The sequence below is a fragment of the Chiloscyllium plagiosum genome, unplaced genomic scaffold (genome assembly GCF_037043375.1).
Source record: "Chiloscyllium plagiosum isolate Xiang-an unplaced genomic scaffold, Cpla_swu_hap1 HiC_scaffold_22, whole genome shotgun sequence".
NCBI lineage: Eukaryota > Metazoa > Chordata > Chondrichthyes > Orectolobiformes > Hemiscylliidae > Chiloscyllium > Chiloscyllium plagiosum.
In genome coordinates, this window is record NW_028270160.1 from 61740258 (window position 1) to 61765799 (window position 25542).

The window sequence follows — 25542 nt, forward strand, 5'->3', positions numbered from 1 at the left end:
TGATGAAACCAAAGATGTCAGTTATGGGACCAGAATGTCAGTGATGAAACCAGAGATGAAATGATGGTACAAGAGATATCTGTGATGGGAACAGAGATGTCAGTGATGGGAAAAGAGATGTCAGTGATGAGACCAGAGATGTCAGTGAAGGTTCCAGAGATGTCAGTGATGAGAACAGAGTGTCAGTGATGGGTGCAGAGATGTCAGTGATGAGAACACAGTGTCAGTGATGGGACCAGAGATGTGGGTGATGGGACCAGAGATGTCAGTGATGGGACCACGGTGTCAGTGATGGGTCCAGAGATGTCAGTGATGAGACCAGAAATGACAGTGATGAGACCAGAGATGTCAGTGACGAGACAAGTGATGTCAGTGATAGGTCCAGAGATGTCAGTGATGGTATCAGAGTGTCAGTGATGTGACCAGAAATGTCAGTGATGAGAACAGAGATGTCAGTGATGGGACCAGAGATGTCACTGATGAGACCAGAGATGCCAGTGATGACACCAGAGATGTGAATGTTGGGTCCAGAGATGCCAGTGATCAGACCAGAGATGTAATGATGGTCCAAGAGATATCAGTGATGGGACCAGAGATGTCAGTGATGGGACCAGAGATGTCAGTGATGCCACCAGAGATGTCAGTGAAGGGTCCAGAGATGTCAGTGATGGTATCAGAGTGTCAGTGATGGGACCACCGTGTCAGTGATCGGTCCAGAGATGTCAGTGATTAGATCAGAGTGTAAGTTATGGGACCAGAGATGTCAGTGATGAGACCAGAGTGTCAGTGATGAGACAAGAGATGTCCGTGATGAGACCAGAGATGTCAGTGAAGGGTCCAGAGAAGTCAGTGATGGGACTAGAGATGTCAGTGATGAGAGCAGAGATGTCAGTGATGAGACCGGAGTGTCAGTGATGGTATCAGAGTGTCAGTGATGAGACCAGAGATGTCAGTGAAGGGTCCAGAGATGTCAGTGATGGGACCAGAGATGTGATGATGGTACAAGAGATATCAGTGATGGGACCAGTGATGGGGCCAGAGATGTCAGTGATGGGTCCAGAGATATCAGTGATGGGTCAAGAGATGTCAGTGATGGGACCAGAGATGTCAGTGATGGGTCCAGAGATGTCAGTGATGGGACCATAGATGTCACTGATGCGACCAGAGATGTCACTGATGGGTCCAGAGATGTCAGTGATGGGACCAGAGATCTCACTGATGGGTCCAGAGATATCAGTGATGGGACCAGAGATGTCACTGATGCGACCAGAGATGTCACCAGATGGGACCCGAGATGTCAGTGATGGGACCAGAAATGTCAGTGATGGGTCCAGAGTGTCAGTGATGAGACTAGAGATGTCAGTGATGGTTCCAGAGATGTCAGTGATGGGTTCAGAGATGTCAGTGATGGGACCAGAGATGTCAGTGATGGGTCCAGAGATGTCAGTGATGTGTCCAGAGATGTCAGTGATGGGAACAGAGATGTCAGTGATGTGACCAGAGATGTCAGTGATGGGATCAGACTGACAGTGATGGGACCAGAAATGTTAGTGGTGGGTCCAGAGATGTCAGTGATGGGAAACGAGTGTCAGTGATGAGACCAGAGATGTCAGTTATGGGACCAGAGATGTCAGTGAGGAGACCAGAGTGTCAGTGATGAGACCAGGGATGTCAGTGAAGGGACCAGAGATGTCAATGATGGGACCAGAAATATCAGTTATGGAACCACAGATATCAGTGATGGGTCCAGAGATGTCATTGATGGGACCACCGTGTCAGTGATCGGTCCAGAGATGTCAGTGATGGCATCAGAGTGTCAGTGATGAGACCAGAGATGTCAGTGATTAGATCAGAGTGTCAGTTATCGGAACAGAGATGTCAGTGATGAGACCAGAGATGTCAGTGATGAGACCAGAGTGTTAGTGAAGTGTCCATAAATGTCAGGGATGGGATTCGAGTGTCAGTGATGGGACCAGAGATGTCAGTGATGGGAACAGGGATGTCAGTGATGGGACCAGAGATGTCAGTGAAGGGTCCAGAGATGTCAGTGATGGGTCCACAGTGTCAGTGATGAGACCAAAGATGTCAGTTATGGGACCAGAATGTCAGTGATGAGACCAGAGATGAAATGATGGTACAAGAGATATCTGTGATGGGAACAGAGATGTCAGTGATGGGAAAAGAGATGTCAGTGATGAGACCAGAGATGTCAGTGAAGGTTCCAGAGATGTCAGTGATGAGAACAGAGTGTCAGTGATGGGTGCAGAGATGTCAGTGATGAGAACAGAGTGTCAGTGATGGGACCAGAGATGTGAGTGATGGGACCAAAGATGTCAGTGATGGGACCACGGTGTCAGTGATGGGTCCAGAGATGTCAGTGATGAGACCAGAAATGACAGTGATGAGACCAGAGATGTCAGTGACGAGACAAGAGATGTCAGTGATAGGTCCAGAGATGTCAGTGATGGTATCAGAGTGTCGGTGATGTGTCCAGAAATGTCAGTGATGAGAACAGAGATGTCAGTGATGGGACCAGAGATGTCAGTGATGGGACCAGAGATGTCACTGATGAGACCAGAGATGCCAGTGATGACACCAGAGATGTGAATGTTGGGTCCAGAGATGCCAGTGATCAGACCAGAGATGTAATGATGGTCCAAGAGATATCAGTGATGGGACCAGAGATGTCAGTGATGGGACCAGAGATGTCAGTGATGCCACCAGAGATGTCAGTGAAGGGTCCAGAGATGTCAGTGATGGTATCAGAGTGTCAGTGATGGGACCAGAGATGACAGTGATGCCACCAGAGATGTCAGTGATGAGACCAGAGATGTCAGTGATTAGATCAGAGTGTCAGTTATGGGACCAGAGATGTCAGTGATGAGACCAGAGTGTCAGTGATGAGACAAGAGATGTCCGTGATGAGACCAGAGATGTCAGTGAAGGGTCCAGAGAAGTCAGTGATGGGACTAGAGATGTCAGTGATGAGAGCAGAGATGTCAGTGATGAGACCAGAGTGTCAGTGATGGTATCAGAGTGTCAGTGATGAGACCAGAGATGTCAGTGAAGGGTCCAGAGATGTCAGTGATCAGCCCAGAGATGTAATGATGGTACGAGAGATATCAGTGATGGGACCAGAGATGTCAGTGATGGGACCAGAGATGTCAGTGAGGGGTCCAGAGAAGTCAGTGATGGGACTAGAGATGTCAGTGATGAGAGCAGAGATGTCAGTGATGAGACCAGAGTGTCAGTGATGAGACTAGAGATGTCAGTGATGGTTCCAGAGATGTCAGTGATGGGTTCAGAGATGTCAGTGATGGGACCAGAGATGTCAGTGATGGGTCCAGAGATGTCAGTGATGTGTCCAGAGATGTCAGTGATGGGAACAGAGATGTCAGTGATGTGCCCAGAGATGTCAGTGATGGGACCAGACTGACAGTGATGGGACCAGAAATGTTAGTGGTGGGTCCAGAGATGTCAGTGATGGGAAAAGAGTGTCAGTGATGAGACCAGAGATGTCAGTTATGGGACCAGAGATGTCAGTGAGGAGACCAGAGTGTCAGTGATGAGACCAGGGATGTCAGTGAAGGGACCAGAGATGTCAATGATGGAACCAGAAATATCAGTTATGGAACCACAGATATCAGTGATGGGTCCAGAGATGTCATTGATGGGACCACCGTGTCAGTGATCGGTCCAGAGATGTCAGTGATGGCATCAGAGTGTCAGTGATGAGACCAGAGATGTCAGTGATGAGATCAGAGTGTCAGTGAAGGTTCCAGAGATGTCAGGGATGGGTTTCGAGTGTCAGTGATGGGACCAGAGATGTCAGTGATGGGAACAGGGATGTCAGTGATGGGTCCACAGTGTCAGTAAAGAGACCAAAGATGTCAGTTTTGGGACCAGAATGTCAGTGATGAGACCAGAGATGAAATGATGGTTCAAGAGATATCTGTGATGGGAACAGAGATGTCAGTGATGGGAAAAGAGATGTCAGTGATGAGACCAGAGATGTCAGTGAAGGTTCCAGAGATGTCAGTGATGAGAACAGAGTGTCAGTGATGGGTGCAGAGATGTCAGTGATGAGAACAGAGTGTCAGTGATGGGACCAGAGATGTCAGTGATGGGTCCAGAGATGACAGTGATGAGAGCAGAGTTGTCAGTGATGGGTCCAGATATGTCAGTGAAGGTTCCAGAGATGACAATTGTGGGAATAGAGTGTCAGTGATGAGACCAGAGATGTCAGTGTTGAGACCAGACTGTCAGTGATGGGTCCAGAAATGTCAGTGATGGGTCCAGAGATGTCAGTGATGGGTCCAGAGATGTCAGTGATGGGACCAGAGATGTCAGTGATGGGTGCAGAGATGTCAGAGTTGGGACCAGAGTGTCAGTGATGGGTACAGAGATGTCAGTGATGAGAACAGAGTGTCAGTGATGGGACCAGAGATGTGAGTGATGGGACCAGAGATGTCAGTGATGGGACCACGGTGTCAGTGATGGGTCCAGAGATGTCAGTGATGAGACCAGAAATGACAGTGATGAGACCAGAGATGTCAGTGACGAGACAAGAGATGTCAGTGATAGGTCCAGAGATGTCAGTGATGGTATCAGAATGTCAGTGATGTGACCAGAAATGTTAGTGATGAGAACAGAGATGTCAGTGATGGGACCAGAGATATCAGTGATGGGACCAGAGATGTCACTGATGAGACCAGAGATGCCAGTGATGACACCAGAGATGTGAATGTTGGGTCCAGAGATGCCAGTGATCAGACCAGAGATGTAATGATGGTCCAAGAGATATCCGTGATGCGACCAGAGATATCAGTGATGGGACCAGAGATGTCAGTGATGCCACCAGAGATGTCAGTGAAGGGTCCAGAGATGTCAGTGATGGTATCAGAGTGTCAGTGATGGGACCACCGTGTCAGTGATCGGTCCAGAGATGTCAGTGATTAGATCAGAGTGTAAGTTATGGGACCAGAGATGTCAGTGATGGGAACGGAGATGTCAGTGATGGGTCCAGCGATGTCAGTGATAGGTCCAGAGATGTCAGTGATGGGACCAGAGATGTCAGTGAAGGGTCCAGAGATGTCAGTAATGGGTCCACAGTGTCAGTGATGAGACCAAAGATGTCAGTTATGGGACCAGAATGTCAGTGGTGAGACCAGAGATGAAATGATGGTACAAGAGATATCTGTGATGGGAACAGAGATGTCAGTGATGGGAAAAGAGATGTCAGTGATGAGACCAGAGATGTCAGTGAAAGGTCCAGAGATGTCAGTGATGAGAACAGAGTGTCAGTGATTGGTGCAGAGATGTGAGAGATGGGACCAGAGATGTCAGTGATGGGACCACGGTGTCAGTGATGGGTCCAGAGATGTCAGTGATGAGACCAGAAATGACAGTGGTGAGCCCAGAGATGTCAGTGCCGAGACAAGAGATGTCAGTGATGGTATCAGATTGTCATTGATGTGACCAGAAATGTCAGTGATGAGAACAGAGATGTCAGTGATGGGACCAGAGATGTCAGTGATGGGACCAGAGATGTCACTGATGAGACCAGAGATGCCAGTGATGACACCAGAGATGTGAATGTTGCGTCCAGAGATGTCAGTGATGAGAACAGAGTGTCAGTGATTGGTGCAGAGATGTGAGAGATGGGACCAGAGATGTCAGTGATGGGACCACGGTGTCAGTGATGGGTCCAGAGATGTCAGTGATGAGACCAGAAATGACAGTGATGAGACCAGAGATGTCAGTGACGAGACAAGAGATGTCAGTGATGGTATTAGAGTGTCAGTGATGTGACCAGAAATGTCAGTGATGAGAACAGAGATGTCAGTGATGGGACCAGAGATGTCAGTGATGGGACCAGAGATGTCACTGATGAGACCAGAGATGCCAGTGATGACACCAGAGATGTGAATGTTGGGTCCAGAGATGCCAGTGATCAGACCAGAGATGTAATGATGGTCCAAGAGATATCAGTGATGGGACCAGAGATGTCAGTGATGGGACCAGAGATGTCAGTGATGCCGCCAGAGATGTCAGTGAAGGGTCCAGAGATGTCAGTGATGGTATCAGAGTGTCAGTGATGGGACCAGAGATGACAGTGATGGGTCCAGAGATGTCAGTGATGAGACCAGAGATGTCAGTGATTAGATCAGAGTGTCAGTTATGGGACCAGAGATGTCAGTGATGAGACCAGAGTGTCAGTGATGAGACAAGAGATGTCCGTGATGATACCAGAGATGTCAGTGAAGGGTCCAGAGTAGTCAGTGATGGGACTAGAGATGTCAGTGATGAGACCAGAGTGTCAGTGATGGTATCAGAGTGTCAATGATGAGACCAGAGATGTCAGTGAAGGGTCCAGAGATGTCAGTGATCAGTCCAGAGATGTAATGATGGTACAAGAGATATCAGTGATGGGACCAGAGATGTCAGTGATGGGACCAGAGATGTCAGTGAGGGGTCCAGAGAAGTCAGTGATGGGACTAGAGATGTCAGTGATGAGAGCAGAGATGTCAGTGATGAGACCAGAGATGTCAGTGATGGGACCAGAGATGTCAGTGAGGGGTCCAGAGAAGTCAGTGATGGGACCAGAGTGTCAGTGATGGGACCAGAGTGTCAGTGATGGGTCCAAAGATGTCAGTGATGAGACCGGAGTGTCAGTGATGGGAACGGAGATGTCAGTGATGGGTCCAGAAATGTCAGTGATGGGTCCAGAGTGTCAGTGATGAGACTAGAGATGTCAGTGATGGTTCCAGAGATGTCAGTGATGGGTTCAGAGATGTCAGTGATGGGACCAGAGATGTCAGTGATGGGTCCAGAGATATCAGTGATGTGTCCAGAGATGTCAGTGATGGGAACAGAGATGTCAGTGATGTGACCAGAGATGTCAGTGATGGGATCAGACTGGTAGTGATGGGACCAGAAATGTTAGTGGTGGGTCCAGAGATGTCAGTGATGGGAAACGAGTGTCAGTGATGAGACCAGAGATGTCAGTTATGGGACCAGAGATGTCAGTGAGGAGACCAGAGTGTCAGTGATGAGACCAGGGATGTCAGTGAAGGGACCAGAGATGTCAATGATGGGACCAGAAATATCAGTTATGGAACCACAGATATCAGTGATGGGTCCAGAGATGTCATTGATGGGACCACCGTGTCAGTGATCAGTCCAGAGATGTCAGTGATGGCATCAGAGTGTCAGTGATGAGACCAGAGATGTCAGTGATGAGATCAGAGTGTCAGTTATCGGACCAGAGATGTCAGTGATGAGACCAGAGATGTCAGTGATGAGACGAGAGTGTTAGTGAGGTGTCCATAAATGTCAGGGATGGGATTCGAGTGTCAGTGATGGGACCAGAGATGTAAGTGATGGGAACAGGGATGTCAGTGATGGGACCAGAGATGTCAGTGAAGGGTCCAGAGATGTCAGTGATGGGTCCACAGTGTCAGTGATGAGACCAAAGATGTCAGTTATGGGACCAGAATGTCAGTGATGAGACCAGAGATGAAATGATGGTACAAGAGATATCTGTGATGGGAACAGAGATGTCAGTGATGGGAAAAGAGATGTCAGTGATGGGACCAGAGATGTCATTGATGGGACCACCGTGTCAGTGATCGGTCCAGAGATGTCAGTGATGGCATCAGAGTGTCAGTGATGAGACCAGAGATGTCAGTGATGAGATCAGAGTGTCAGTTATCGGACCAGAGATGTCAGTGATGAGACCAGAGATGTCAGTGATGAGACCAGAGATGTCAGTGAAGGTTCCAGAGATGTCAGGGATGTGATTTGAGTATCAGTGATGGGACCAGAGATGTCAGTGATGGGAACAGGGATGTCAGTGATGGGTCCACAGTGTCAGTGATGAGACCAAAGATGTCAGTTATGGGACCAGAATGTCAGTGATGAGACCAGAGATGAAATGATGGTACAAGAGATATCTGTGATGGGAACAGAGATGTCAGTGATGGGAAAAGAGATGTCAGTGATGAGACCAGAGATGTCAGTGAAGGTTCCAGAGATGTCAGTGATGAGAACAGAGTGTCAGTGATGGTTGCAGAGATGTCAGTGATGAGAACAGAGTGTCAGTGATGGGACCAGAGATGTGAGTGATGGGACCAGAGATGTCAGTGATGGGTCCACGGTGTCAGTGATGGGTCCAGAGATGTCAGTGATGACACCAGAAATGACAGTGATGAGACCAGAGATGTCAGTGACGAGACAAGAGATGTCAGTGATAGGTCCAGAGATGTCAGTGATGGTATCAGAGTGTCAGTGATGTGACCAGAAATGTCAGTGATGGGACCAGAGATGTCAGTGATGGGACCAGAGATGTCAGTGATGGGACCAGAGATGTCACTGATGAGACCAGAGATGCCAGTGATGGTATCAGAGTGTCAGTGATGGGACCACCGTGTCAGTGATCGGTCCAGAGATGTCAGTGATTAGATCAGAGTGTAAGTTATGGGACCAGAGATGTCAGTGATGAGACCAGAGTGTCAGTGATGAGACAAGAGATGTCCGTGATGAGACCAGAGATGTCAGTGAAGGGTCCAGAGAAGTCAGTGATGGGACTAGAGATGTCAGTGATGAGAGCAGAGATGTCAGTGATGAGACCAGAGTGTCAGTGATGGTATCAGAGATGTCCGTGATGAGACCAGAGATGTCAGTGAAGGGTCCAGAGATGTCAGTGATGGGACCAGAGATGTGATGATGGTACAAGAGATATCAGTGATGGGACCAGTGATGGGTCCAGAGATGTCAGTGATGGGTCCAGAGATATCAGTGATGGGTCAAGAGATGTCAGTGATGGGACCAGAGATGTCAGTGATGGGTCCAGAGATGTCAGTGATGGGACCATAGATGTCACTGATGCGACCAGAGATGTCACTGATGGGTCCAGAGATGTCAGTGATGGGACCAGAGGTCTCACTGATGGGTCCAGAGATATCAGTGATGGGACCAGAGATGTCACTGATGCGACCAGAGATGTCACCAGATGGGATCCGAGATGTCAGTGATGGGACCAGAAATGTCAGTGATGGGTCCAGAGTGACAGTGATGGGTCCAGAGATGTCAGTGATGGGACCAGAGTGTCAGCAATGGGACCAGAGATGTCAGTGATGGGACCAGAGATGTCAGCGATGGGTCCAGAGTGTCAGTGATGTGACCAGAGATATCATTGATGGGTCAAGAGATGTCAGTGATGGGACCAGAGATGTCAGTGATGGGTCCAGAGATGTCAGTGATGGGACCATAGATGTCACTGATGCGACCAGAGATGTCACTGATGGGTCCAGAGATGTCAGTGATGGGACCAGAAATGTCAGTGATGGGTCCAGAGTGTCAGTGATGAGACTAGAGATGTCAGTGATGGTTCCAGAGATGTCAGTGATGGGACCATAGATGTCAGTGATGGGACCAGAGATGTCAGCGATGGGTCCAGAGTGTCAGTGATGTGACCAGAGATATCATTGATGGGTCCAGAGATGTCAGTGATGGGGCCACAGTGTCAGTGATGATACAGAGATGTCAGTGATGGGTCCAGATATGTCAGTGATGAAAACAGAGTGTCAGTGATGGGCCCAGAGATGTCAGTTATGGGACAAGAGATGTCAGTGATAAGACCACCGTGTCAGTGATGGGTCCAGAGATGTCAGTGATGAGACCAGAGATGTCAGTGATGGGTCCAGAGATGTCAGTGATGGTATCAGAGTGTCAGTGATGGGACCAGAGTGTCAGTGATGGGACCAGAGATGTCAGTGATGGGTCCAGAGATGACAGTGATGAGAGCAGAGTTGCCAGTGATGGGTCCAGATATGTCAGTGAAGGTTCCAGAGATGACAATGGTGGGAATAGAGTGTCAGTGATGAGACCAGAGATGTCAGTGTTGAGACCAGACTGTCAGTGATGGGTCCAGAAATGTCAGTGATGGGTCCAGAGATGTCAGTGATGGGTCCAGAGATGTCAGTGATGGGACCAGAGATGTCAGTGATGGGTGCAGAGATGTCAGTGTTGGGACCAGTGTGTCAGTGATGGGTCCAGAGATGTCAGTGATGGGACCAGAGATGTCAGTGATGGGACCAGAGATGTCAGTGATGGGTCCAGAGATGTCAGTCATAGGTCCACAGTGTCAACAATGGGACCAGAGATGTCGTTGATGGGACCAGAGATGTCAGTGATGGGACCAGAGATGTCAGTGATGGGACCAGGGTGTCAGTGAATGGACCAGAGATGACCATGATGGGAATAGAGTGTCAGTGAAGGGTCAAGAGTGTCAGTGATTGGACCAGAGTGTCAGGGATGGGACCAGAGATGTGAGTGATGTGAATAGAGTGTCAGTGATGGGTTCAGAAATGTCAGTGTTGGCTCCAATGATGTCACCTATGGGACCAGAATGTCAGCGATGGGTCCAGAGATGTCAGTGATGTGACCAGATATGTCAGTGATGAGTCCAGAGACATCAGTTATGAGACCAGAGATGTCATTGATGGGTCCAGAGATGTCAGTGATGAGTCCAGATATGTCAGTGGTGAGTCCAGAGACATCAGTTATGAGACCAGAGATGTCATTGATGTGTCAGTGAGGTGACCAGAGGTATCAGTGTTGATATCAGAGATGTCAGTGATGGGTCCAATGACGTCAGTGACGGGACCAGAGTGTCAGTGATGAGAGTAGAGATGTCAATGATGGAACCAGAGATGTGAGTGAGGGGTCCAGAGTGTCAGTGAGGGGTCCATAGTGACAGTGATGGGTCCAGAGATGTCAGTGGTGGGTCCAGATATGTCAGTGATGGGACCAGAGTTGTCAGTCATGGGTCCAGAGATGTCAGCAAAGGTTCCAGAGATGTCAGTGATGGGAAAAGAGATGTCAGTGATGAGACTAGAGATGTCAGTGATGGGACCAGAGATGTCAGTGAAGAGTCCAGAGAAGTCAGTGATGGGACCAGAAAGGTCAGTGATGAGACCAGAGATGTCAGTGATGAGACCAGAGTGTCAGTGATGAGACCAGAGATGTCAGTGAAGGGTCCAGAGATGTCAGTGATGAGACCAGAGATGTCAGTGATGGGACCAGAGATGTCAGTGATGCGCCCTGAGTGTCAGCGATGAGACCAGAGATGTCGGCGATGAGACCCGAGTGTCAGTGATGGAACGAGAGTGTTAGTGAAGTGTCCATAAATGTCAGTGATGGGAATCGAGTGTCAGTGATGAGACCAGAGATGTCAGTGATGGGAACAAGGATTTCAGTGATGAGACCAGAGTTGTCAGTGAAGGGTCTATAGATGTCAGTGATGGGACCAGAGATGTCAGTGATGGGTCCAGAGATGTCAGTGATGTGTCCAGAGATGTCACTGATGGGAACAGAGTGTCTGTGATGAGACCAGAGATGTCAGTTATGGGACCAGAAATATCAGTTATGGAACTACAGATGTCAGTGATGGGACCAGAGATGTCAGTGATGGGTCCAGAGATGTCAGTGATGGGACCAGAAATATCAGTTATGGAACTACAGATGTCAGTGATGGGTCCACCTTGTCAGTGATGCGTCCAGAGATGTCAGTGATGAGACCAGAAATGTCAGAGATGAGACCAGAGATGCCAGTGACGAGACAAGAGATGTCAGTGATGGGTGCAGAGATATCAGTGATGGTAATCAGAGTGTCAGTGATGAGACCAGAAATGTTAGAGATGAGAACAGAGATGCCAGTGATTGGTCCAGAGATGCCAGTGATCAGACCAGAGATGTAATGATGGTACAAGAGATATCAGTAATGGGAACAGAGATGTCAGTGATGGGTACAGAGTGTCAGTGATTAGACCAGAATGTCAGTGATGGGTGCAGAGTATCAGTGAAGTGTCCAGACATGTCAGTGAAGGGTCTAGAGATGTCAGTGATGGGACCAGTGTGCCAGTGATGGGACCAGAGTGTCAATGAAGGGCCCAGAGATGTCAGTGATGAGACCAGAGTGTCAGTGATGGGAACGGAGATGTCAGTGATGGGTCCAGAGATGTCAGTGATGGGTCCAGCGATGTCAGTGATGGGTCCAGAGTGTCAGTTATGGTATCAGAGTGTCAGTGATGAGACCTGAAATGTCAGTGATGCGAACAGAGATGTCAGTGATGTGACCAGAGATCTCAGTGATGGGTCCAGTGATGTCAGTGATGAGACCAGAAATGTCAGTGATGAGACCAGAGATGTCAGTGATGGGTCCAGAGAAGTCAGTGATGGTATCAGAGTGTCAGTGATGAGACCAGAAATGTCAGTGATGAGAACAGAGATGTCAGTGAAGGGTCCAGAGATGTCAGTGAAGGGTCCAGAGATGTCAATGATGGGAATGGAGTGTCAGTGATGAGACAAGAGATATCAGTTATGGGTCCAGAGATGTCAGTGATGGGACCAGAGATGTCAGTGATGGGTCCAGAGATGTCAGTGATGGGACCAGAGATGTCACTGATGCGACCAGAGATGTCACTGATGGGTCCAGAGATGTCACTGATGCGACCAGAGAGGTCACTGATGGGTCCAGAGATGTCAGTGATGGGACCAGAGATGTCACTGATGCGACCAGAGATGTCACTGATGGGTCCAGAGATATCAGTGATGGGACCAGAGATGACAGTAATGGGTCCAGAGATGTCAGTGATGAGACCAAAGATCATTTGGAGATGCCGGTGTTGGACTGGGGTGTTCAAAGTTAAAAATCACACAACATCAGGTTAGAGTCCAACAGGTTTAATTGGAAGCACACTAGCTTTCGGAGCGGTGTGGTGTAAAATTATGTCCCAATACATGTGTGAATCATTATGCAACACATGTATTGGGCCAAGCAGTGGAATGTGGTGAAAGGGTTAAAATTGTGTCCCAATACATGTGTGAATCTAACCGAAAATGGAAGGTGTCGCTTAGTCCCGTGTGAATCTTGTTATACACCTTCCCGTGTGAATCTTCTTATCTGTATGTAACCAGAATGGAATGTGTTTTTTAGCCTTGCTCTGCTGTTCACATGAATGTTTATATCTGGAAAAGGGTATATCAGCTGGAGAAGTCTCCAGTTCGGTAGAGTCTGCTCCGGGGTTACGTTTAACCGCCGAGCGTGGGTTGTTGGCAACCGCTCTACGAGAACTGATGGCTCCCAGTTTTGGTAACATGTAGAGTGAGTATAAGCCAGACCCGTTGTAAGTACGAGACTGGTGGTGGGGACACTGCGGGGAATAAAACTATATTCTAGCAGACTCGCCTCTTGGCTGTTTGTTCTGTGTCAGACTACTTTCCTGCGAGCCTGGTCCTTGACCTTGAGAATTTTTTAAAACATTTTGGCGTAGTCGGCAGGATCAATCGCAATTGAGGAAAGATTTTGATACAGAACAATGTTTTGGAAAAAGGCTAAGAAACCAGAGGAACAAACTGTGGAGGTCCTGACCGTCCCGGGATGGCATGGGCCGTGGCATGGCGTGGCAGTTTGTTTGAGAAATGGTGGGGGGCGACCGGAGGACTGGGAGGCCGAGGGCGTAGGAACCCCAGGGTCGCTGCTGTCCACCCTTGAGAGGATCCCAGTCCTGCCGAAGAACCCATTGCCTGGGGTACAGCGGAGGATGTGGGCCTGTGCGGCGGCTTGTAGACAACAGTCAGACAAGCGCCAAAAAGCTGAAGCAGAATTAGCCCTCCTGAAACATGAGCAGGGACTCAGTTCAGGAGATGCCTCTATGTTGAGGCAGGAAATTATGAAGTTAAAAGCTGAATTGACAGCATTAACTGAACTAGCAGGACGAACTATTATGTATTTGTCTGCTAAGAAACGGAAAGAGAAAAGGAAGGTCCCTCGAACCCCGGACCCGGTACAAGTACGGGCGTTTGTAGCCCAGTTAAATAACGGGGATCGGTGGGATATCGATCATTGGGATGGGAACATTTGGGGAGATTTAGATGATCAGTACGAAGAGGACCCACCCGTACTCCAAGCTAAACCAGTGGTTAGGAGAAAGCAGGTTCAGAGACGTCTCCCAGTGCAACGGGAGGTAATGTTAGATGAGAAAGGAAACCCTATACGGAATGAACAAGGGGAGGCAATTATGCATGAATTACCGCGGGCTCAGCCTCCCGCAGAATTCTCTGAATTAACGGAAGACTTCACTACTGATGAGGTGCTGTTTATCACCCAGAAAACCCGACGTAATCCTGGGGAGCCGTTAGAGCTATGGCTAATTCGGCTCCTCGAGGAAGGGGGGCAACAAGTGCAGGTAGACTATCAGGATGCTCCCAAGTTTGGTGGATTAGCAAAGGATGCTGCCATAGACCTGGGGTACCGCAACCAAGCCAAGGATATGGTAATAGATCGCAGTATGGGGACCCTATTTGGGATGTATGCCAGGGCAGTGGCCGAACAGTATCCCTTCCCGTCCGATTGGCCCCCCTTGGAAGGAACTTGGACAACGATTAAGGAAGGGGTTCAGAGGCTAACCCGTTTGTGTGTGCGGGATGCCCTGTTGCTGGGAGTGCTGGACGAGGTAGATAACACAAATGTTAGTAGACAGACTAGAGACCATCTAGTGAAGACTGCCCCCCCCCATTATAAACCACTGTTATTAACCATAATGTTGAGTGGACGGGGAGAAACCCTAGGAGATGCCCGTAGTATGATGAGGGAGATTGGTGGTTTGGGGGATTGGGGACCCACAACCCGTGCTTCTCAGGGGGGCACGGAGGGGCGTCGCCCTGAGGCTCGAGCAGGGGGAAAAGTAAACCCTAATCAAGGAAGTAACCAAGGCCCCTCACGGCGTGCTTTGTGGCAAGCTTTGATACGGGCGCAGGTCCCAGCATCGGAGATTGATGGCCTACCTACACCGGAATTAAAAGACTTATGCAGACGAAAGGGACTGAAGGTGTCCCGGGTAGAGACGGAGTCCCGACCCACTATGGAAGACCTAGTGGAATTACTAACACAAAAATGTCAGACACGGGGTCCGGTTGTTAATGAGCCTCGAAGGGGTAGAACTTCCACTTCCCAGCGGTGGGAATCCTCGGAGGACGAGGAGGAGGAGGAGGTACGGCCTCCCCTCCGAGAGTGTTATAAAGTGGATAGGCGTGGCCGGAAACCTAGTAAGAAAGGCAAGAACAAAGAAGGGCGAGGCAAACGTCTTTACCCAGTGCTGTCTGGGGAAGATGAATGGGAGGAACAATAGGAATCGGGCCAAGCCCCAAGGGTTTGCCCACGAACGAGCCAATGGTCAGCAGACGACATTCGACCTCATGTATCATTGACTATCTATTGGCGCAAATCCGTCCAAACCGTTATGGCTCTAGTGGACACAGGGGCGGAGGCCACCTTAATCTATGGGACGCCCCATAAGTTTAAAGGAACCCCAGTCACGCTGGTTGGGCTGGGAGGTAATCTGATTGAAGGAAGAACAGTACAATTGCCCCTAAAGATAGGTACAATGCCCATTAAAACTTATTCAATTATCATTACACCGGTTAGAGAATGGATCCTGGGAATGGACATTCTGGCCGGTTTAACACTTCACCTCCAACAGGGGAAGTTTGAATTTGGAATCACGAAAATGGCTTTGCGCTGTAGGACGGTGTTAGTGGGAAAGGTTAAGATGGACCCCTTCCCCATCCCGATCGCCGATCGCGTAATAAGTCTTAGACAGTATAGGATTCCCGGCGGACATAAAGAAATATCCGCCACAATTAAGGATTATTTGGAAGCGGGAGTGCTTAGGACATGCACCACGGCGTGGAATAACCCCTTATGGCCCGTACATAAAGCCGATGGGTCATGGCGGATGACGGTAGATTATCGGCAACTAAACCGTCACACTCCGGCCTTGACGGCAGCGGTCCCAGATGCCGTCACTATTATAGGACGAATCCAACATCATCCAGGGGTGTGGTACGGAGTAATTGATTTGGCTAATGCCTTCTTCACAATTCCTATTCCCGAAGATAGGCAGGAACAGTTCGCATTCACTTGGGAGGGTAGACAATTCACGTTCACACGACTGCCCCAAGGATATCTGCATAGCCCTACTATCTGCCACCGGATAGTTGCAGAACACTTGGCTGCCTTTAAAGTGCCTGACGAAGTGATGATCTCGCACTATATTGACGATATGATGATACAGGGGACAAGTCAGAAGCAGGTTCAGGAATTGCTGGACCAACTGGTTCAACATATGCGAGGATATGGGTGGGAGATCAACCCAGCCAAAATCCAGGGTCCCTCACAAACGGTAAAATTCTTAGGAATCGTGTGGAACAAGGGGGAAAGGGAAATCACTGCGAAAGCTAAAAATAAGATTCAGGTCTTTGCCGTCCCTCACACCCAGAAGGACGTGCAGCAATTTATTGGGTTATTCGGATTCTGGAGACAGCATATTCCCCATTTAGGACAAATTTTAAAACCTTTGTATCGAGTTACGAGGAAAAAGGCAGCGTTCGAATGGACGGAGGTCCATCAAACTGCATTTGAAATGGCCAAGCAAGCGATACAGCAAGCTGTATCCTTGGGAAAGATACAGTCAGGACCTGTAGAACTGCAAGTCTCAGCACAGGGGGATTATGCCAATTGGAGCTTATGGCAAAAACAGGAAAGGACCCGTAAGCCACTGGGATTTTGGTCCCGAAAATTACCCCCGGCAGGGGAACGGTATACCCCCTTTGAGAAACAGTTATTAGCATGCTACTGGGGCTTGGTGGAAACCGAAGCCCTGACCATTGGACATGAAGTGATCATGAGAACAGCTATCCCTATTCTTCCGTGGGTACTTAGTGACCCCACTACCCACCGAATAGGAACTGCCCAAGAGAGCAGCATCATTAAATGGAAATGGTATGTGTCGGAGAGAGTGCGGACTGGACAGAAAGGAGTGTCAGTCCTACATGAGCAAGTGGCGGAGGCCCCTGAGGAAGGGGAAAAGCGGTTTGAGGTGATTGAATACAAGGAATCACCCGTTAAGATGGGAAAACGGTATGATGAACTGACCCCGGATGAACAAGCCACGGCTTGGTTCGTAGATGGGTCAGCCCAATGGAAAGCGGGACAGCGTAGATGGAAAGCTGCCGCCTTTAACCCAAAACAAGGCACTACCCTAGAAGAATTAGGGGAGGGAAAAAGTAGTCAGTGGGCAGAATTAAAGGCAGTGCATATGGTAGTCATGCAAGCAGGGGTCATGGGAGTTTGTTTGTTCTCTGACTCGTGGTCAGTGGTTAACGGCATGACACAATGGATGCCAACTTGGCAGGCCAATCAGTGGATGATCCAGAATAGGGAAGTGTGGGGTAAACAGTTATGGGAGGATATATGGGAGAAAGCTCAATACCTGGTCATATACATCACCCACGTAGATGCCCATACCTCTCGAAATGATGTGGAAGCTCTACATAACCGATATGTGGATGGTATCGTCCGAACCATGATGGTGCAAAGGGGCACCTCAGTGGACCTAGCTAGATGGGCACACCTTAAGGCTGGGCACTGGGGAGTGCAAGGAACCTTGCACTGGGCTCGAGACCGAGGAATAGATCTTATGGTAGATGATGTTAAGACTGCAGTAAACCAGTGTGAGCAGTGTCAACATCAGCGGCAGGGAGTGCCCCAACACATGATGGGACATATCCATCGGGGGGATGGTCCGGGACAGAGCTGGCAAATGGACTTTGTGGGTCCCTTACCCTCCTCACAAGGATGTAACCACATATGTACAGCTGTGGACACTATGTCTGGGGTTTTGGTAGCCCATCCCTGTCGTCACAACAATCAACAGGCTACCTTGCGATGTTTAGATTTGATTGAACAATTTTATGGATTGCCCATACAGGTCCAGAGTGACAATGGCTCCCATTTCACAGGAAGGGCGGTAAAGCAGTGGTGTCACGATAACCACGTGGAATGGGTTTATCATGTACCCTATCACCCACAAGCTGCGGGACTTATAGAACGAATGAATGGGCTTCTGAAGTCCTCACTACGAAAAGCAGGAGGTTGCAATGACTTAACGGGTTGGAGGAAGCAACTAATTCGGGTGGTGAAACAAATTAATAACCGCCCATTAGGAAATGGGGTAACACCCTTGAATAGGATGATACGAGTATGTGATACCCCAAAGACTCAGCCTATTAAAATGTGGAAGTTCGCTGAGGAAGCTGATATTCCCGTAAGGGCCACGCCGGCTTCGGCTGGACTGGACCTACGAGCACTAACTGCCCAGACTTTGATCCAACAGAAACCTACGGTGATTAAGACCGGGTTAGGGTTGATTTGTCCCCCTGGAACCTATGGGCATATCCTCCCGCGGTCGGGACTGTCACTAAAGGGGATTGATGTGATGGCAGGCGTAATTGACGCAGACTACCAAGGGGAGTTGGGGGTGGTCCTGGTCAACATCACCGCTGAACCTTACGTGATACAGAAGGGGGACAGAATAGCGCAATTGGTCATTAAGCCATGTAACCTTACAACGGTGGAAGAGATGGGAGCTCCCGTTACGGTTACTGAGCGTGGGACGGGGGGATTTGGGTCTACTGACACTAAGGGGGCCAAGGTATGGGTGCGCCAGACGACCGGCCCCCCCAGGCCGGCCGAAATCATAGCACAGGGGAAGGACAGTCTGGTCACCATTATGTACCCCGGGGACCCGACCTGGGCAAACGTCCCGGCGAACCAGTGCTACTTACGTGAGACCTAAATAATGTTGTAATTGCTATGCACCCGCAGGCTGACCCTCCGCCTTGAACATGGGGTGGTCATGGGGATTGCGACTCCTATTGGCGATGTTCGCGATCGGATGGCCACTCCAGGGCATCGGTATCACGGCCTGGACGCTGGTACCGGTCGCCCGCCATGAGGTGCGGTGGGAGGCCAGTAGCCAGCGACGGACGCAGGACGATTTTACATGTGAACCCGGTCAGCAGTGCGTTGTTCTGACTCTCACCAGCGACTGTCAATTGTACACGTGTGCACAGTGCTACATGCGCCGGGATGGGGAAAAATATGACATATCGTTCATACCGCCTAATTGCACCCTGGTGGTAAATGCCCAAGTCAAGACGTGTTTGTGGGACCGACGCACCCAGACATGCGGGACAACGGGGACTCATTGGAGCGTCACAGCTTGGGGGGAAGATCTGTGGCTGCGCAATGCCACCGATATTCGGAATCGTCATCGATTCATGTGGTTAATAATGGTACTGCCCTCGACGAACGCCCCGTCTGAGGCGTTATTAAACCCCACGCGGGGCGGGCCAGCCACGGGGGGCGTGCGGTCGCATCGAACACAGTTGGCCCCTATTATGTCAACTTGTCAACAGATGGCCCGGGCGGTACTGCACACTGATGTTCATTGGCGGGTACAGTTGCCCCTCATACCCGAGTGTCATACCAAGAGGCGGCGACGAGCGTGGTACGACACCCTGCTGGGAGGCGCAGGAACTGTTATGGGTATCTCGAATGCCATTGACTCTGAGGTAACCCGTACTAAATTATCTAACACGGGACAGGCCACCTCACAAGGACTACATACTATTGGAAGGTGGATGCCATCCGTAATGATGACTCAAGGAGAGACAGCTGAAATAATGATACGATCTCTGCAATGGGAACTGGATGTCTGGGGCGCCACTCAGGAACTGTTTGAGAACATTACGGCTCAGTTAAATTGGACTGCCTGTCATATTCAAATGTTGCATGCTCAAATACAGAAAGAACGCTTTTTGCGTGTGGTAACATCCCCCAATGTACAGGCGTGGAGGGGACTATGGAATGTATCTGAGAAATTGTGGATGATAACCCATCCAGAGCGAACATGGTGTAACGCAACTATGTGTAACGGATACTTTGTTACCATGAATGTAACCCACACTGTTACGGTCTGTCGATATTATGTATTACCAGTGATTACATCTTCTGGATATTATTTTCTGAAGACAAGGGGACAGTGGTTTAGCCCAGATACCAATATTACCTATGATCTGTCCGCTTGTGAACAGACTGATCAGGGGAAAACTTGCCTACTGATGGACAGGTATCGGGACCCTTGCTTGACTAAGGGAACGGCCCTGTGCGAATGGACTGTTGAGACTCCAAGGGACATGATGTGGCAGATTGGGCCACACACGCTCTGTGTGGCTACCAATAATCCACATCCTATGCTTCCCTCAGCACCGTTCTCGGGATGCCTCTCAAATGTCTATCAGTGGCACTGGCAGAATCACACCTATTTGTTGACCACTTATAGCAGTGCTCGCCACTTTACCAAGGTGCAGTGGAAAGTGCTGAGGAATCCCTGGAACATTTCCCTGGATCGGTTTAAGCGAGCATTGGACCGATCCGAGGAGCTTAAGCAGATATTACGAAAGCATCAAACCAATGTCACCAAGGTTACGGTGTCTACCTTTATACATGGACAGGAGGTAGTACATGCTGCCCGTGTAGTGGACGTGGAGTCAGCTCATCATTGGTGGGACATATTGAGTGGTATGTCCTCCACTGCGGGGACATTCCTGTTCCCACCCTTGTCGATCCTGGTAGCGGTCCTGGTGATTTTAACATGCTGTAATGTCCTGACTTGCTTGTATATTTGGCGTGTACGTAGGCGCTTGTTAGAAAGAATACATATGGGCATAATGTAACACATGTATTGGGTCAAGCAGTGGAATGTGGTGTAAAATTATGTCCCAATACATGTGTGAATCATTATGCAACACATGTATTGGGCCAAGCAGTGGAATGTGGTGAAAGGGTTAAAATTGTGTCCCAATACATGTGTGAATCTAACCGAAAATGGAAGGTGTCGCTTAGTCCCGTGTGAATCTTGTTATACACCTTCCCGTGTGAATCTTCTTATCTGTATGTAACCAGAATGGAATGTGTTTTTTAGCCTTGCTCTGCTGTTCACATGAATGTTTATATCTGGAAAAGGGTATATCAGCTGGAGAAGTCTCCAGTTCGGTAGAGTCTGCTCCGGGGTTACGTTTAACCGCCGAGCGTGGGTTGTTGGCAACCGCTCTACGAGAACTGACGGCTCCCAGTTTTGGTAACATGTAGAGTGAGTATAAGCCAGACCCGTTGTAAGTACGAGACTGGTGGTGGGGACACTGCGGGGAATAAAACTATATTCTAGCAGACTCGCCTCTTGGCTGTTTGTTCTGTGTCAGACTACTTTCCTGCGAGCCTGGTCCTTGACCTTGAGAATTTTTTAAAACAAGCGGCGCTCCTTCATTGTCACCAGATGGGACCAGAGAGGTCAGTGATGCGACCAGAGATGTCAGTGATGGGACCAGAGATATCACTGATGGGACAGGAGATGTCAGTGATGGGACCAGAGCTGTCACTGATGGGTCCAGAGAGGTCAGTGATGGGACCAGAGATATCAGTGATAGATCCAGAGATGACAGTGATGGGAACTGGGATGTCAGTAAAGGGTCCAGAGATGTCAGTGATGGGTCCAGCGATGTCAGTGATGGGTCCAGAGATATCAGTGATGGGTCCAGAGATGTCAGTGATGGGACTAGAGATGTCAGTGATGGGTCCAGAGATGTCAGTGTTGAGACCAGAGTGTCAGTGTTGGGTCCAGAGATGTCAGTGATTGGACCATAGATGTCACTGATGCGACCAGAGATGTCACTGATGGGTCCAGAGATGACAGTGATGAGAGCAGAGTTGTCAGTGATGGGGCCAGAGATGTCAGTGAAGGGTCCAGAGATGACAATGGTGGGAATAGAGTGTCAGTGATGAGACCAGAGATGTTAGTGTTGGGACCAGACTGTCAGTGATGGGTCCAGAGATGTCAGTGATGGGTCCAGAGATGTCAGTGATGGGACCAGAGATGTCAGTGATGGGTCCAGAGATGTCAGTGTTGGGACCAGAGTGTCAGTGATGGGTCCAGAGATGTCAGTGATGGGACCAGAGATGTGAGTGATGGGAATAGAGTGTCAGTGATGGGTTCAGAAATGTCAGTGTTGGCTGCAATGATGTCACTTATGGGACCAGAATGTCAGCGATGCGTCCAGAGATGTCATTGATGTGACCAGATATGTCAGTGATGAAGCCAGAGTGTCAGTGATGAGTCCAGAGATATCAGTTATGAGACCAGAGATGTCATTGATGGGTCCAGAGATGTCAGTGATGAGTCCAGATATGTCAGTGATGAAGCCAGATTGTCAGTGATGAGTCCAGAGACATCAGTTATGAGACCAGAGATGTAATTGATGTGTCAGTGAGGTGACCAGAGGTGTCAGTGTTGATATCAGAGATGTCAGTGATGGGTCCAATGACGTCAGTGACGGCACCAGAGTGTCAGTGATGAGAGTAGAGATGTCAGTGATGGAACCAAAGATGTGAGTGAGGGGTCCAGAGTGTCAGTGAGGGGTCCAGAGTGCAGTGATGGGTCCACAGGGTCAGTAATGGGACCAGAGATGTCAGCAAAGGTTCCAGAGATGTCAGTGATGGCTACAATAATGTCATTTATGGGACCAGAGTGTCAGTGATGGGTCCAGAGATGTCAGTCATGGGTCCAGAGATGTCAGCAAAGGTTCCAGAGATGTCAGTGATGGCTACAATAATGTCATTTATGGGACCAGAGTGTCAGTGATGGGTCCAGAGATGTCAGTCATGGGTCCAGAGATGTCAGCAAAGGTTCCAGAGATGTCAGTGATGGCTACAATAATGTCATTTATGGGACCAGAGTGTCAGTGATGGGTCCAGAGATGTCAGTCATGGGTCCAGAGATGTCAGCAAAGGTTCCAGAGATGTCAGTGATGGCTACAATAATGTCATTTATGGGACCAGAGTGTCAGTGATGGGACCAGAGATGTCAGTGATGGGACCAGAGATGTCAGTGATGGGACCAGAGATGTCAGTGATGGGACCAGAGATGTCAGTCATGAGTCGAGAGATGTCAGTGTTGGGACCAGAGATGTCAGTGATGAGTCCAGAGATGTCAGTGTTGGGACCAGAGTGTCAGTAATGGGTCCAGAGATGTCAGTGATGAGACCAGAGATGATTCGGAGATGCCGGTGTTGGACTGGGGTGTTCAAAGTTAAAAATCACACAACACCAGGTTATAGTCCAACAGGTTTAATTGGAAGCACACTAGCTTTCGGAGCAACGCTCCTTCATCAGGTGATTGTCACTGGATGGGTCCCGAGATGTCAGTGATGGGACCAGAAATGTCAGTGATGGGTCCAGAGTGGCAGTGATGGGTCCAGAGATGTCAGTGATGGGACCAGAGATGTCAGTGATGGGACCAGAGATGTCAGTGATGGGTCCAGCGTGACAGTGATGGGTCCAGAGATTTTAGTGATGGGTCCAGAGATGTCAGTGAGGAGACCAGAGTGTCAGGGAAGGATACAGAGATGTCAGTGATGGGAATAGAGTGTCAGTGATGGGTTCAGAGATGTCAGTGATAGCTCCAATGATGTCACTTATGGGACCAGAATGTCAGCGATGGGTCCAGAGTGTCAGTGATGGGGCCACAGTGTCAGTGATGAGTCCAGATATGTCAATGATGAAGCCTGATTTATCAGTGATGAAGCCAGAGTGTCAGTGCTGAGTCCAGATATATCAGTTATGAGACCAGAGATGTCATTGATGTGTCCAGAGTGTCAGTGAGGTGACCAGAGGTGTCAGTGGTGATATCAGAGATGTCAGTGATGGGTCCAATGACGTCAGTGATGGGACCAGAGTGTCAATGATGAGAGTAGAGATGTCAGTGATGGAACCAGAGATGTCAGTGATGGGTCCAGAGATGTCAGTGATGGGTTCACAGTGACAGTGATGGGTTCAGAGATGTCAGTGATGGGTCCAGAGATGTCAGTGATGGGTACAGATATGTCAGTGATGAAACCAGAGTGTCAGTGATGGGTCCAGAGATGTCAGTTATGGGACCAGAGATGTCAGTGATGAGACCACCGTGTCAGTGATGGGTCCAGAGATGTCAGTGATGAGACCAGAGATGTCAGTGAAGGGTCCAGAGATGTCAGTGATGGGACCAGAGATGTCAGTGATGGGTCCAGAGATGACAGTGATGAGAGCAGAGTTGTCAGTGATGGGGCCAGAGATGTCAGTGAAGGGACCAGAGATGTCAGGGATGGGACCAGAGCTGTCAGTGATGGGTCCAGAGATGTCAGTCATGGTCCACAGTGTCAGCAATGGGACCAGAGATGTCAGTGATGGGACCAGAGATGTCAGTGATGGGACGAGAGATGTGAGTGATGGGAATAGAGTGTCAGTGATGGGTTCAGAAATGTCAGTGTTGGCTCCAATGATGTCACTTATGCGACCAGAATGTCAGCGATGGGTCCAGAGATGTCAGTGATGTGACCAAATATGTCAGTGATGAAGCCAGAGTGTCAGTGATGAGTCCAGAGATATATGCACACAATCACTGCACTGAAAAACACACATGTATACACACACAATCACTGCACTGACACACACACATGTATACACACACAATCACTGCACTGACAAACACACATATACACACTCAATCACTGCACTGATACACACATATACACACACAATCACTGCACTGACACACACACATATACACACACAATCACTGGTCTGACACACACATATAAACACACAATCACTGCACTGACACACACATATACACACACACAATCAATGCACTGACACACAAACACATATACACACACAATCACTGCACTGACACACACACACATATACACACACAATCACTGCACTGAAACACACAATCACTGCACTGACACACACACATACACAAACAAACACTGCACTGACACACACATTTTACACACACAATCACTGCACTGACAAACACATAGAAACACATACAATCACTGCTTGACAAACGCACATATACACACACAATCACTGCACTGATACACACATATACACACACAATCACTGCACTGATACACACATATACACACACAATCACTGCACTGACAAACACATAGAAACACATACAATCACTGCTTGACAAATGCACATATACACACACAATCACTGTACTGATACACATATATACACACACAATCACCGCACTTACACACACATATACACACAGAATCACTGCACTGACACACACACACATATACATACAGAATCACTGCGCTGACAAAAACACATATACACACACAATCACGGCACTGATAAACACATATACTCACTCAATCACTGCACTGACACACACACATATACACACACAATCACTGCACTGTCACATTCATATACACACACAATCACTGCACTGACACACACATATCCACACACAATCACTGCACTGACAAACACACATATACACACACACAATCACTGCCACGACAAACACACATATAATCACACAATCACTGCACTGACACACACAGACATACACACACAATCGCTGCACTAACAAACACACAATCACAGCACTGACACACACACATACACACACACACACAATCACTACACCGACACACACAAATACACACACAATAACTGCACTGTGACACACACATTTAAAAACACAATCACTGCACTAACAAACACACACACAT